General features: G+C 40.1%; 1 long non-coding RNA gene across 1 annotated transcript; it reads right to left on the bottom strand.

Annotated features, from left to right (window-relative positions):
* Nucleotides 1-7,498: 7,498 nt before the first annotated feature.
* Nucleotides 7,499-7,703, bottom strand: LOC125790800 (uncharacterized). The gene is made up of 2 exons (XR_007430526.1): nucleotides 7,632-7,703; nucleotides 7,499-7,551 (listed from the first exon to the last, which is right to left on the bottom strand). It is a non-coding gene; the product is annotated as an uncharacterized LOC125790800 (long non-coding RNA).
* Nucleotides 7,704-11,520: the final 3,817 nt, after the last annotated feature.

The raw sequence follows: 11,520 nt of genomic DNA, 5'->3' as shown, positions 1-11,520 counted from the left end.
CTTGGCATCCCATGTATCCTGACCACGTGCTGTAACAGGAGTGCCGCTGTCTCCTTGGCCGATGGCAGCTTGGGCAATGCCACAAACTTGCAGGCCTTGGAGAAACGGTCGACAAGGACCAGAATGACTGTGTTACCCTTGGAGGGGGGCAGGCCAGTAACAAAGTCCAGGGAGACATGGGACCATGGGCGTGATGGGATGGGCAGTGGATGAAGAAGGCCTTGAGGTCTTGACCGGGGTGTTTTGTTGCGTGCACATGTCTCACATGCAGCGATAAAGGCACGAAGATCCTTCTCCATACTCGGCCACCAAAACCGCCTGCGCAAGAATTCCAGGGTCCTTGTCACCCCTGGATGCCCTGAAAATGGTGAGGCATGCCCCAAGGACATGACTTGCCTCCTCGCCGCAGTAGGAATATACATCTTGTTAGGAGGACCACCCCCTGGATCCGGCTCTTGTCTAAGTGCCTCCTGGATGGTGGTCTCCAGTTCCCACTGGAGAGGGGCTATGATACGAGGAGCAGGAATAATAGGCTCTGGGATAGGGTCGGACCCCAGAGGTGCCCACTGCCTGGAGAGAGCATCTGGCTTGATGTTTTTGGAACCTGGCCTATAGGACAGCACAAAGTCAAAGCGGCAGAAAAACATTGCCCACCTCGCTTGGCGGGGGTTCAGTCGCTTAGCTTGCTGAATATAGGCCAGGTTCTTATGATCGGTCCAGACAACAAAGGGATGTTTCGCCCCCTCAAGCCAGTGCCTCCACTCCTGGAGGGCAAGCTTAACGGCCAGAAGCTCCTTATCCCCCACATCATAATTACGCTCAGCCGGTGTGAGCCGGTGAGAGTAAAATGCACAGGGATGGAGCTTCTTGGCTGGGCCTAGGCGCTGGGAGAGTACCGCTCCCACGCCAACATCTGAGGCATCTACCTCGATGACAAACGGTTCTTCTGGATCAGGCAACTGGAGGACTGGGGGGGACGTCAGCCGTGCCTTGATATCATCAAAGGCCTCTTGGGCCTCAGTGGTCCAACGAAATGGGCCTGGGGTCTTCCGAGTAAGGGCAGTAAGCGGGGCTGCCACAGAACTGAAATTCCGCACAAAGCGCCGGAAAAAGTTGGCAAACCCCAGGAACCACTGGACCAACCGAAGAGAGGTAGGACGGGGCCAGTCCACCACGGCCTTGATCTTGGCTGGGTCCATACGGAGGGTGCCTTTGGACACCACAAAGCCCAGGAACGACACTGTGGAGGCATGGAATTCAGACTTCTCCAGCTTGATGTACAGACGGTTCTGCAGTAGCAGCTGGAGAACTCGCCTGACATGCCCGATGTGTTCCTTAGGGGTCCTACTGTATATAAGTATGTCATCGAGGTATACATATACATAATGACCCAGAGCCTCCCTCAGTACTTCATTAATAAAGCGTTGGAAGACAGCAGGGGCATTCATGAGTCCAAAAGGCATAACCTGGTACTCATAATGCCCAGTAGGAGTGATGAATGCTGTCTTCCACTCATCCCCCTGCTTAACACGTATCAGGTTGTAGGCACTGCGCAAGTCCAGTTTAGTAAATATGGTGGCTTGTTGCAGTGCCTCAAACGCTGATGACATGAGTGGCAGGGGGTAGCGGTCTTTCACAGTGATGGAATTAAGACCCCTGTAATCCACACAGGGGCGAAGGCCCCCATCCTTCTTGCCCACAAAGAAAAAGCTTGCCCCTGCAGGTGAAGAAGAAGGGCGGATAAAGCCCAATTCTAATGCCTCCCGAACATAAGCATCCATAGCTGAGCGCTCAGGGGCTGAAAGGGCAAATAACCGCCCCCTTGGTGGTGTAGTACCCGGGAGGAGGTTAATCGCACAGTCATACTCCCTGTGTGGAGGCAAGACCTGGGCCTTTGCCTTACTGAAAACCTCTTGGAGGTCCCAATATTCCTGGGGAACCCCCCTAAGATCCTGTTTCTCAGGGCTCTGGGTAGTCAGAATCTTATGGGGGGACCTCAGGTTGTTCAGACAGTGCCCTTTGCACTGGGGACCCCAAGCAAACACAGATTTAGTGGACCAATCAATGCGGGGGTTATGTTGTTCTAACCAGGGGAACCCCAGCACTAATTGCAGATTGGGGGCTTGGGTTACATATAACACTATGTTCTCACTATGAGGCCCTACCCGCAATGTGATAGGACCAGTACAATGTGTTATATGTCCAGAACCCAGGGCTCGGCCATCTATAGCCATGATAGGTAGAGGGCGTTCTAGGGGCTCCAGAGGCAGACCGAGACTGGCTGCCAAGGATGCGTCTATAAAACATCCTGCTGCCCCTGAATCAATAAAGGCTAACAGGGTGGTATGTTGGCAGGGCCCCCATGACAAGGAAGCCTTTAATTGGAGCCCTGATGTCCTGGGGAAGAAACTCTGGCCCCTCACCGGTCCCCCTGGCCGGGACGGGCCTGACCATTTCCCGATGGTTGTGCACCACTGCGGGAACACCTGTTCCCCAGAGTGCGTAATCCTGAAGCTTGGTTGGAAAGGGAGGCCCCACCCAACTGCATGGGCTCAGGCAGTTCCAGGCTAACCGGTGACTGACCCGAGGCTGAGCGCCAGGGTGGATGGGAGGACGAAGCACGAGACTCGCCCTTGCGGTCTAGGTCTCTCTGACGTATGCGAGTGTCTAGACGGATGCATACGTCATAGAGACCTTCTAAAGTGGATGGCAACTCTCTAGTAGCGAGCTCGTCCTTCAGTCTGCCATTTAACCCCTGTTGAAACACAGCCCGGAGTGCCTCATTGTTCCAGCCACTTTCAGCAGCCAAGGTACGAAATGCAATGGCATAATCTGCCACTGACCATGAGCCCTGGGACAAGGCCAACAGGCGGGAAGCGGCTTCTCTGCCTCCGACAGGGTTGTAAAACGTTTGCCTCATTGCTGCTGCAAATCCTGTGCCTGTGTCACAGTCTGGGGAGGCCTGCTCCCACAGGGCTGTGGCCCATGCCACTGCCCGCCCAGTTAACAGGGAGATCATGTAGGCCACCTTGGATCTCTCTGTGGGGAAACGAGAGGGCTGCTGCTCAAAAACCAAAGAGCATTGTAACAAGAACCCTCTGCAGCCTTCTGGATCCCCAGCATACCTTTCTGGGTTAGCCACATGAGAATCCCCACTAACAGGGCTGGGCATGGCAGGTGAAGGTGCTTCTGTGGGAGCTGCCACAGTAGGTGGAGTGGGGATTGCAGAAGCTCTAACTTGGAGGGCCTCAACCAGCACTGACAGTTGCTGGTCATGTTGCCCAATGGTAGCACCCTGATTCTGAAGGGCTACCTTAAACTGTTCTGCCTCTGCTGGGTCCATGTTGGCCACACCTTTCTGTCACGGGACTATTAAGGACTGGACCCAAGTGCAAAGAGGTAAGTAATATTTGTGTAAGGATTATGTAAGGATTTATGGATGTGAAGTGGTGTGAGAGGGACTGCTTTATGCTGGGCTCGAACTCCCAACCTTGACAGTGCTGGGCCAACACTCTACTCCTGCGCCACTGGCAAGGACAGGCAGCTGTTGGAATAACACCCTCTTAACTGAGGAGGGAAAAAGGCGGGAAAACTAAACAAAGGAGATGCCACATGGCATTGCTCAAACAAAGGAAAGGCAAACAAACTAAAAAGGAAACTTAGGACAGACTTGCTAAAAGAAGTCTATTTCTTTGGAGCTCTTTTCTTTTTCTTTCTTTCTTTCTTTATTTCTTATTTCTTATTTCTTTATTTCTTTGTTTCTTTGTTTCTTTTGTAAGTTTTTGCTTTCTCTTCAGATCTCTTATTTTCCTCTCTTTTTTATGAGATCTTTTCTTTTCCTTTTATTTTCTTTTTATTTTCTTTTATTTTCTTCAGTACCCTATGTTACCGGTCACCCCTCTACAAAGGTGTGGCAAGAGTGTGCTGCTTTCCTTGGTCTTATATACCAGTGCCAGCAGGTGTGTCTCGTTTGCACTGATTACCTTCTGGCATTCTGGGGTTTTTGTGCTCGCCCCCTGCTGGCCGCTGGCAGCACTGGCCGACCCCTTACATGTTTAATTTTGCGTGCGTGTATGCATTTTTCTTGACGCGGCTCCGAGACAAAGTGGATCAGATCTTTCGCGCTGCGTGGGGAGATTGATTTTGTTACTAAAATTCTTTAATTGTAGTATACTTTAAGATTTGAATATTTTTAACATATTAGAGAGACACTTCTGTAAAAACAATTAAAACATCCCTAAAAAGGGGCTATAGCGACGTTCCTGTGTATAGACACCTATTCACGGTTTGCGGATGTCTTATCAAGTCTTGTCATTTATTTGCCCTAAAAAGGCCTTTAAATCTTACTGTAAATCCTTTGAATTTAACATTGTTGTTGTGTACTTTTTGCAATTTTCATATTTTCATAATTGTGTCTCTGGTGGTCTTAAAAATCATTTATTTGCACAAACAGGGGCAAATCAGCCTGGCATTGATTATATATATATATATACATTTTTTAAAATTTATTCTTATTAATTCTATTTTCTTACTCAATGTTGTCAGTCCCTTTTAAATTGTAAATGCTCGGCTACACTGGAAATGATGTACTCCCCAGAGGAAAAAAAGGTTTTTTGATTGAATGATTGAATGATCGGTAAGTTGAGCTATCCAGTGATTGAGAGTGTTCTTCGTGGAGTATAAATTTAGCCGTCATCCTTCTCTCTACCAACACCTCCGTGTCCTTGAATATTCAGCTGTCGGGGTGTTTTTTTAAAAGTGTTTTTTGGTTTATCACTGTATATCATAAACATTTACGTTTCCTTACATTTTATGATTACTAACACTCCTGTTATTTAAATCCTTCAAATAATATAAATACTGATACAGTTCCTGGCCAAATATTTAAGAGCTAATAAACCAAGAAACTCTTGTAATATAGCAGAATGACCCTATTCGCTATCATTTACCAAACGTAGCCTAAAAAGAAACACACTGTTAATTAATAAAATTCATGCACAAGGGGCGTCCCTACTACTATTAATTTTATTTAAAATACATTGAACAGCATAAATATTAGACTAATAAAAGGCATGAGCACCAGCGGGAATGTGTAAAGAGCCAGATTAATAATTTAATGAAGGTTTCTAAGCGACTGAATAAATATAATATAATAATAAATATAAATATAATAAATATGTAACTTGTAAGTCTATGTCTGTAAATGACATTACTTGTTTCCTTATGGAAATAGAAAAATTACCGGATCTGCTGAAGCATAAAAACTAATATTAATAATATTATGCTTAAACAACAACAAAACAATAATATTCATAGTAAATTAAGAATAATTTACATCTTATAATAATAATATTATATAATTATAATATATAATTTTATATAATATATATATATATATATATATATATATATATATATATATTATAATTATACTGTATAATTATAATATTTTAATAAGAATAAAAATAAGAAGAATCAGCTTCCTAATATAATTTGTAACTAATTTAATAAATTAATAAATTCATTTATTGAAACCCTGATGTTTTTGCAACAATAGGGTTCTTCATGTGTGATATACTGACAAGGTGATGTGATTTCCGTCTGGATAAAAAAAAAGTGGGGAGCTGCACAGCATTTTGCTTTCACCTAAACCTAGAGTTTATTTTTACATTGATACAGCATAAATATTAGACTAATAAAAGGCATGAGCACCAGCGGGAATGTCTATAGATGGTATATTGTTAATTGTGTCTAAAAAACTGTGTCTGAAGAGCTCAGGAGCTCGGATCTGCAGTGAATTGCTTTAGACTGAGTCTCTCTGTAAGAGCATTGGCTGAACAGAGTTTAAATGTATTGGCTTTCAAAACTGGAAGGTGGAGCTCATTATCTTATTATTACGTACGGCGCGCCAAAAGGGTCGAAAAACGCCGTGGGAAACGGCGTCTTCTGTGCTTTTAGCGGCGTTTTTAACGCCGTCGTGAAATCATACGGCGAATATTACGGCGTCTTGAAATCATACGGCGTATATTACGGCGTAATACCCACACAGAACGCCGTATTTTACGCCGTTCTTTTCTATAAAAGGCGTCTGGTCCAGGCGTTTTTTGGGCCTTTTGGCGTTCCATAGCCTGGAGGCTATGAAAACGCGTGGTGGCGTTATGTAAGCGCCTGGCGCCGCCACACGCTCTTAAACGCCTGGCGGCGCCTCGCGTTTGTTCCAAGGCATAAAAGTAAGCCCTGAACGGCGTTTTGGACGGCGTTTTTTAAGTATTACGCACGCTTTAAGCGCCGTCAGACCCAGGCGAATTCTGACCCATATGGCTTGTCATACCTCACGGCTCAGAGCCGCTCAACGCGAGTCACAGCCCCCTCCGCTGCTCCTCTCCAGTAGGTGAGTGTAAAACAGCTGAAAACAGGACATTTACCTCACCACTGTGGCCATGTAATATCACTTAAACGGTGTAGAAATCCTCACTTTAACCACGGTTTGCTCTGTGGTTTGTAAACATATTAAATTAAGATAGATATCCAGATATACCTTTATATATACGTTAAACTAACTAACTAAATGAATAAAGCTCCTCTGTTCATTTCAGAAAGAGCTTCAAACACGAACACTAGATCAATTATTTATAAATACAGCCAGACTGTGTGGAAGATAATTACTACTGTAGAATCTGAGATAGTAACTTAGTTAGCTACCTATCTAGCTAGTTAGCTGTGGGACTGTGCGATTATAGACAAGATACTACCTAGTTAGCGGGTTGTTTAGCAATACCTTATTTACACTTTGCTGCAAAGTATGTTGCTTAGTGTACTGGCCACTGTCTAAAGAAATATATTAAGCTATATTACACTTACTGTACCCCTCTCAGGCCGGTCCTCTCATTAAATAAAGGAGATTTATTACAGTTACTATATACCTCTCAGGCTGGTAACTATAGGTCTAGATGTATGTGTGGGCATTATCTAATTTGTAATCAGTGCAATATTTATTAGTGATGTATTTTATACATTTTTATTTATATTTAGGTCATGTTAATGAATGAGAATCAAATATTGCAACCCATGAGAGAGTATTATTAGTAATATTTATTAAATGTTTTATGTTAATAATAATTATCACATTTTGTAAATGCTGTCGCTACAAGTGAATCTGATGTTTTTATTTAAGGTTGAAAAGAAGATGGAGAAGTTTCAGCTTGCAGCAATGGAGAGTTCACCACGAAAAGAACGAAGTCAAAGAATACAAAGATCTGTCCATATTCTGAAGTCACCACTTGAAGATTTTATGCAGAATTATTTGGATTATGAATAGGAACCACATTATTTGCAACAGCTTTTATTATTTATACAAACAAGATGAACATGATATGATGTGCCAGAGTATAGGGAGGCTGCCTAAAACATACAAAAAAAAAATACAGAACACATGTAAACAACTAAAGAAAAACAGAACATGGCACATGTAAATAAATCAAATAAACACAGCACAGACTGCATGAAATTGGATTTCTTTATTTGTTCTTTAAAAGTTTGGAGAAAGGAAACCTGTGGAATACAAAAGAAACTTGAAAAATTACTGCATTTGATACATGAATATAATTAAACATTTTAAGAACATTACCTACCTTTTATTATCCTTTCTTTTTCTGCGAGAAAATATCCTGTTTAAGAAAATGAAGACAAGAAATATGACTGTGTTAAACTTGGTGTTGTTTGGATTCAGTATTTACTTCATTTATATTTATATAAAACATTTTTGCAATTATTATTGCATTGGTTTTGGCACAAACCAATTACTAATGCATCTCAGAAAATCTGAAGATCATGAGAATATCATAATTTAACAGAAATTATACATTACTCTACATGTGTGACATATTCCAAATCATTTTTACCTGGCTAAAAGTTCATTAAACCAGAATTACTGTCCTGACCTTAATCCAGTTTACTAGAATATGTAGTTTAAACTTAAAATAAAAAAAGTTAAATGTGTCGCTTTAAACATAAGGTGACCGTTTACTGAACGATATTAAACACAAATATATATTTTTCACTTTTGAGATGCACTAGTAAACAGGACTAATCATGCTGTATTTTAATTACACAAGCATTTTTTACTGTTGATATCCTCAGTAAAAGCCTGAGTTGAATTGTTAACAAATGTATAAAATATATATATTAAATATAAACATTACAATTAATATCATAAAATAAATAATGGTCATATCTTAAATTATCTCTGTTAAATTAGTTAGTAAAGAGACAAAAAGCAATTCTAATAAATCTCCTTTATTTAATGAGAGGACCAGCCTGAGAGGGGTACAGTAAGTGTAATATAGCTTAATATATTTATTTAGACAGTGGCCAGTACACTAAGCAACATACTTTGCAGCAAAGTGTAAATAAGGTATTGCTAAACAAACCGCTAACTAGGTAGTATCTTGTCTATAATCGCACAGTCCCACAGCTAACTAGCTAGATAGGTAGCTAACTAAGTTACTATCTCAGATTCTACAGTAGTAATTATCTTCCACACAGTCTGGCTGTATTTATAAATAATTGATCTAGTGTTCGTGTTTGAAGCTCTTTCTGAAATGAACAGAGGAGCTTTATTTATTTATTTAGTTAGTTTAACAAGGTATATCAGGATATCTATCTTAATGTAATATGTTTACAAACCACAGAGCAAACCGTGGTTAAAGTGAGGATTTCTACACCGTTTAAGTGATATTACATGGCCACAGTGGTGAGGTAAATGCCCTGTTTTCAGCAGTTTTACACTCACCTACTGGAGAGGAGCAGCGGAGGGGGCTGTGACTCGCGTTGAGCGGCTCTGAGCCGTGAGGCGCTACCTGTCACTTGATCTTCGGAGCGTGATGTGATTGGCTGGTTGTTGGCTCGATTGAAGACTGAATCGATTGCTCATCCTGTGTGTCCCGGATGTTTACAGCGAATTTTGAGAGTTGTATTTTAGCAGTCGAATTTGACAGGTCGAATTTGAGCAACCTGAATTTATTTTAATTGAATTTTTTAAACTTGAATTTTTACTTTTGATTTTTTTTTTACATTAAAATAAAATAAGTGAAAATGATATACTGAAAAATTAAAGTGTTTAATTCAGAGGCAAAAAAAATCACATGCAATAATTCAATGTAAAATAATTCAGTGCTAAAAATTCAAGTGCTTTTAAATTTCAAAGTCTGGTGACACTGTTTTACTTCCATACAAGTGTTCCAAAGACTGCAACACACTGCTTCTAGCAGTGTTGTAAAAGTATATCATACAGTGTGCTCTGCTTAGACATCAGGTATCCAATTCCTTTCTTGTAAGATTACTTTTTCTCTGCTCTATTGATTTAGCCTCTTCAGATGACTGCTTCAACACCTGAGCGCAAGTCCTCAACTATAAAAGAGCCTACAAGAAAGATATTTTTGTAACCCTTTCTGGAGGTGCTGAACAATAGCTACTGCTTAGTTGGGTTTAGGTCAGGGGATTTGTAAAGTCCATGTATTTATATAAATACATATGTGCCCATTAATAGTTTTCATGGTTTTAATATTGATCTACAATGTAGAAATAAATTAAATAAAGAAAAATGAAGAAAAACATTGAATGAGACGTGTCCAAACTTTTGACTGGTACTTATATATTTTCGAGTTGACATACCCCAGTTTGCCAAGATGAACGGCAACAATGTTGATTAGAAGTACCTGATTAAATATTACCTGCACATTCACCGTAGCGTACCCATTACAATACGTGTAGGTGTAAATAAAGACACCACAAGCGCCCTGTGCACCGGATCTACAGTACCAGGTATTTTCCCAATAGCATGGAAATATATTGGGTTGTGCTGTAATTACCGGTCTGGTGAAAACTGTGTATAGGTGTGTGCATGCCACAGTAACTGCCTAACAGCAGCTTTTTTTAGACCGTGAGCATCAGGAATTCATTGATTGCATTTATTGCAGCATTAATGTCAAAAGCTCTACCATCACTAACCTGGATTTTAATGATTTAATCGTGGGTTTGATTCCAATATGCCCTGTTGGACTAAAAGCTACAGACAAAGTTGGCATTATAATATAATATAATATAATGTAATAAACTAATAATTTAACCACAGAAATATTTTTTCTCCCTCAAAATTGGCGGCCCCTGGGCGGCCCCTCCTCTTAAAATAGTTATTTTAGAATAACGACTGGGTCGGGTTACTCGCTAATGTTAATGTTTACGTAGTACTTTAGTAACGGATGGGTTTGGGAAACACTCTTTAATTAACAATCAATCTTAAGTTAGAATTAACAAAGTTCTTAGCTTTATGAAGCTTTTGGTAAACCCTGATCTCACGTAGAAAAAAACGTAGGACTGTGTTGTATTCAACAACATGATACATATTCTGGAATTTTAATTACAAAAGGATGTACTTTGGCATTGATAAAATACTCCTAAAGATACATATGACTAAATAAATAATCAAAAATCTAATCTATTTTAAAACAATTAACTTTTTTTATTATTGTTAATATATATTATATTATTATATATTTTATTATTATTTATTATTTATTTATTTATTATAAAATAATACAATAATACATATACATATGTTCCTATATGTAAGCATCTTGAAGGAGTTCCTGGAGGTGCTAAACAATAGCTGCTGCTTGTCCTTCATGCTGTGCAGCTCCAGCTCATCCCAAATCACCATCTCAGTTAGGTTTTTAGGTTAGGGGATTGTGAAGGCCTTTTTGTTTAATAGGTAATTCCATATGCGTCAATTTTCATGGTTTTATTATTTCGTTACAATGTTGAAAATAAATTCAACAAAAAAAAAACCATTGAATGAGACATGTCCAAACTTTTGACTGGTACTTGCAAGTTGACACAGAGTTTGCCACAGTAACAGCCTGATTACAGAATGCATAGACTTGGAGACTTTGCAGCTTTGCTAAGAACGTAAGCATCATCTGCAGGAATTCATTGATTGCATTCATTGCAACAGTAATGCCAAGAACTCTTACATCGCTAATCTGAATTTTAATGATTTATTTGTGGATTTGATTGGTCAATTCCAATAGACTACAAGCCACAGACAAAGTTGGCATTAACATATAATATAATATTATATAATATAATATAATATAATTTAATAAAATATAATCGATTCAACCACAGAAATTTTTCTCCCTCAACAATGCATGGGTTTGGGAAACACTCTAATTTAATTACACTTTAACACTCTAACACTTTAATTAACAATCAATCTTAAGTACAAGTTCTTAGCGTTATGAAGCTTTCAGGAAACCCACCCCTGTTTTATATGAAGTGCAATAGAAATATATATTATGAATAAATAGTATAATACTGTGTAAGAACTTATTTTTATTTGTGGAAATGCACAGAACAACTGTTCAAACAAAGCCCGTCTAACGTTGGTGGAAAAGAGCTATTTGTGTTAAATGCTGTGCCCTGACATTTTTCAATGGGGTTCTGTATTGGGTAAAGGGTGCA

Source organism: Astyanax mexicanus, unplaced genomic scaffold (assembly GCF_023375975.1).
Source record: "Astyanax mexicanus isolate ESR-SI-001 unplaced genomic scaffold, AstMex3_surface scaffold_36, whole genome shotgun sequence".
NCBI classification, from domain to species: domain Eukaryota; kingdom Metazoa; phylum Chordata; class Actinopteri; order Characiformes; family Acestrorhamphidae; genus Astyanax; species Astyanax mexicanus.
The sequence above is the reverse complement of the archived record's forward strand: the minus strand, read 5'-3'. Positions and strand labels throughout refer to the sequence as shown.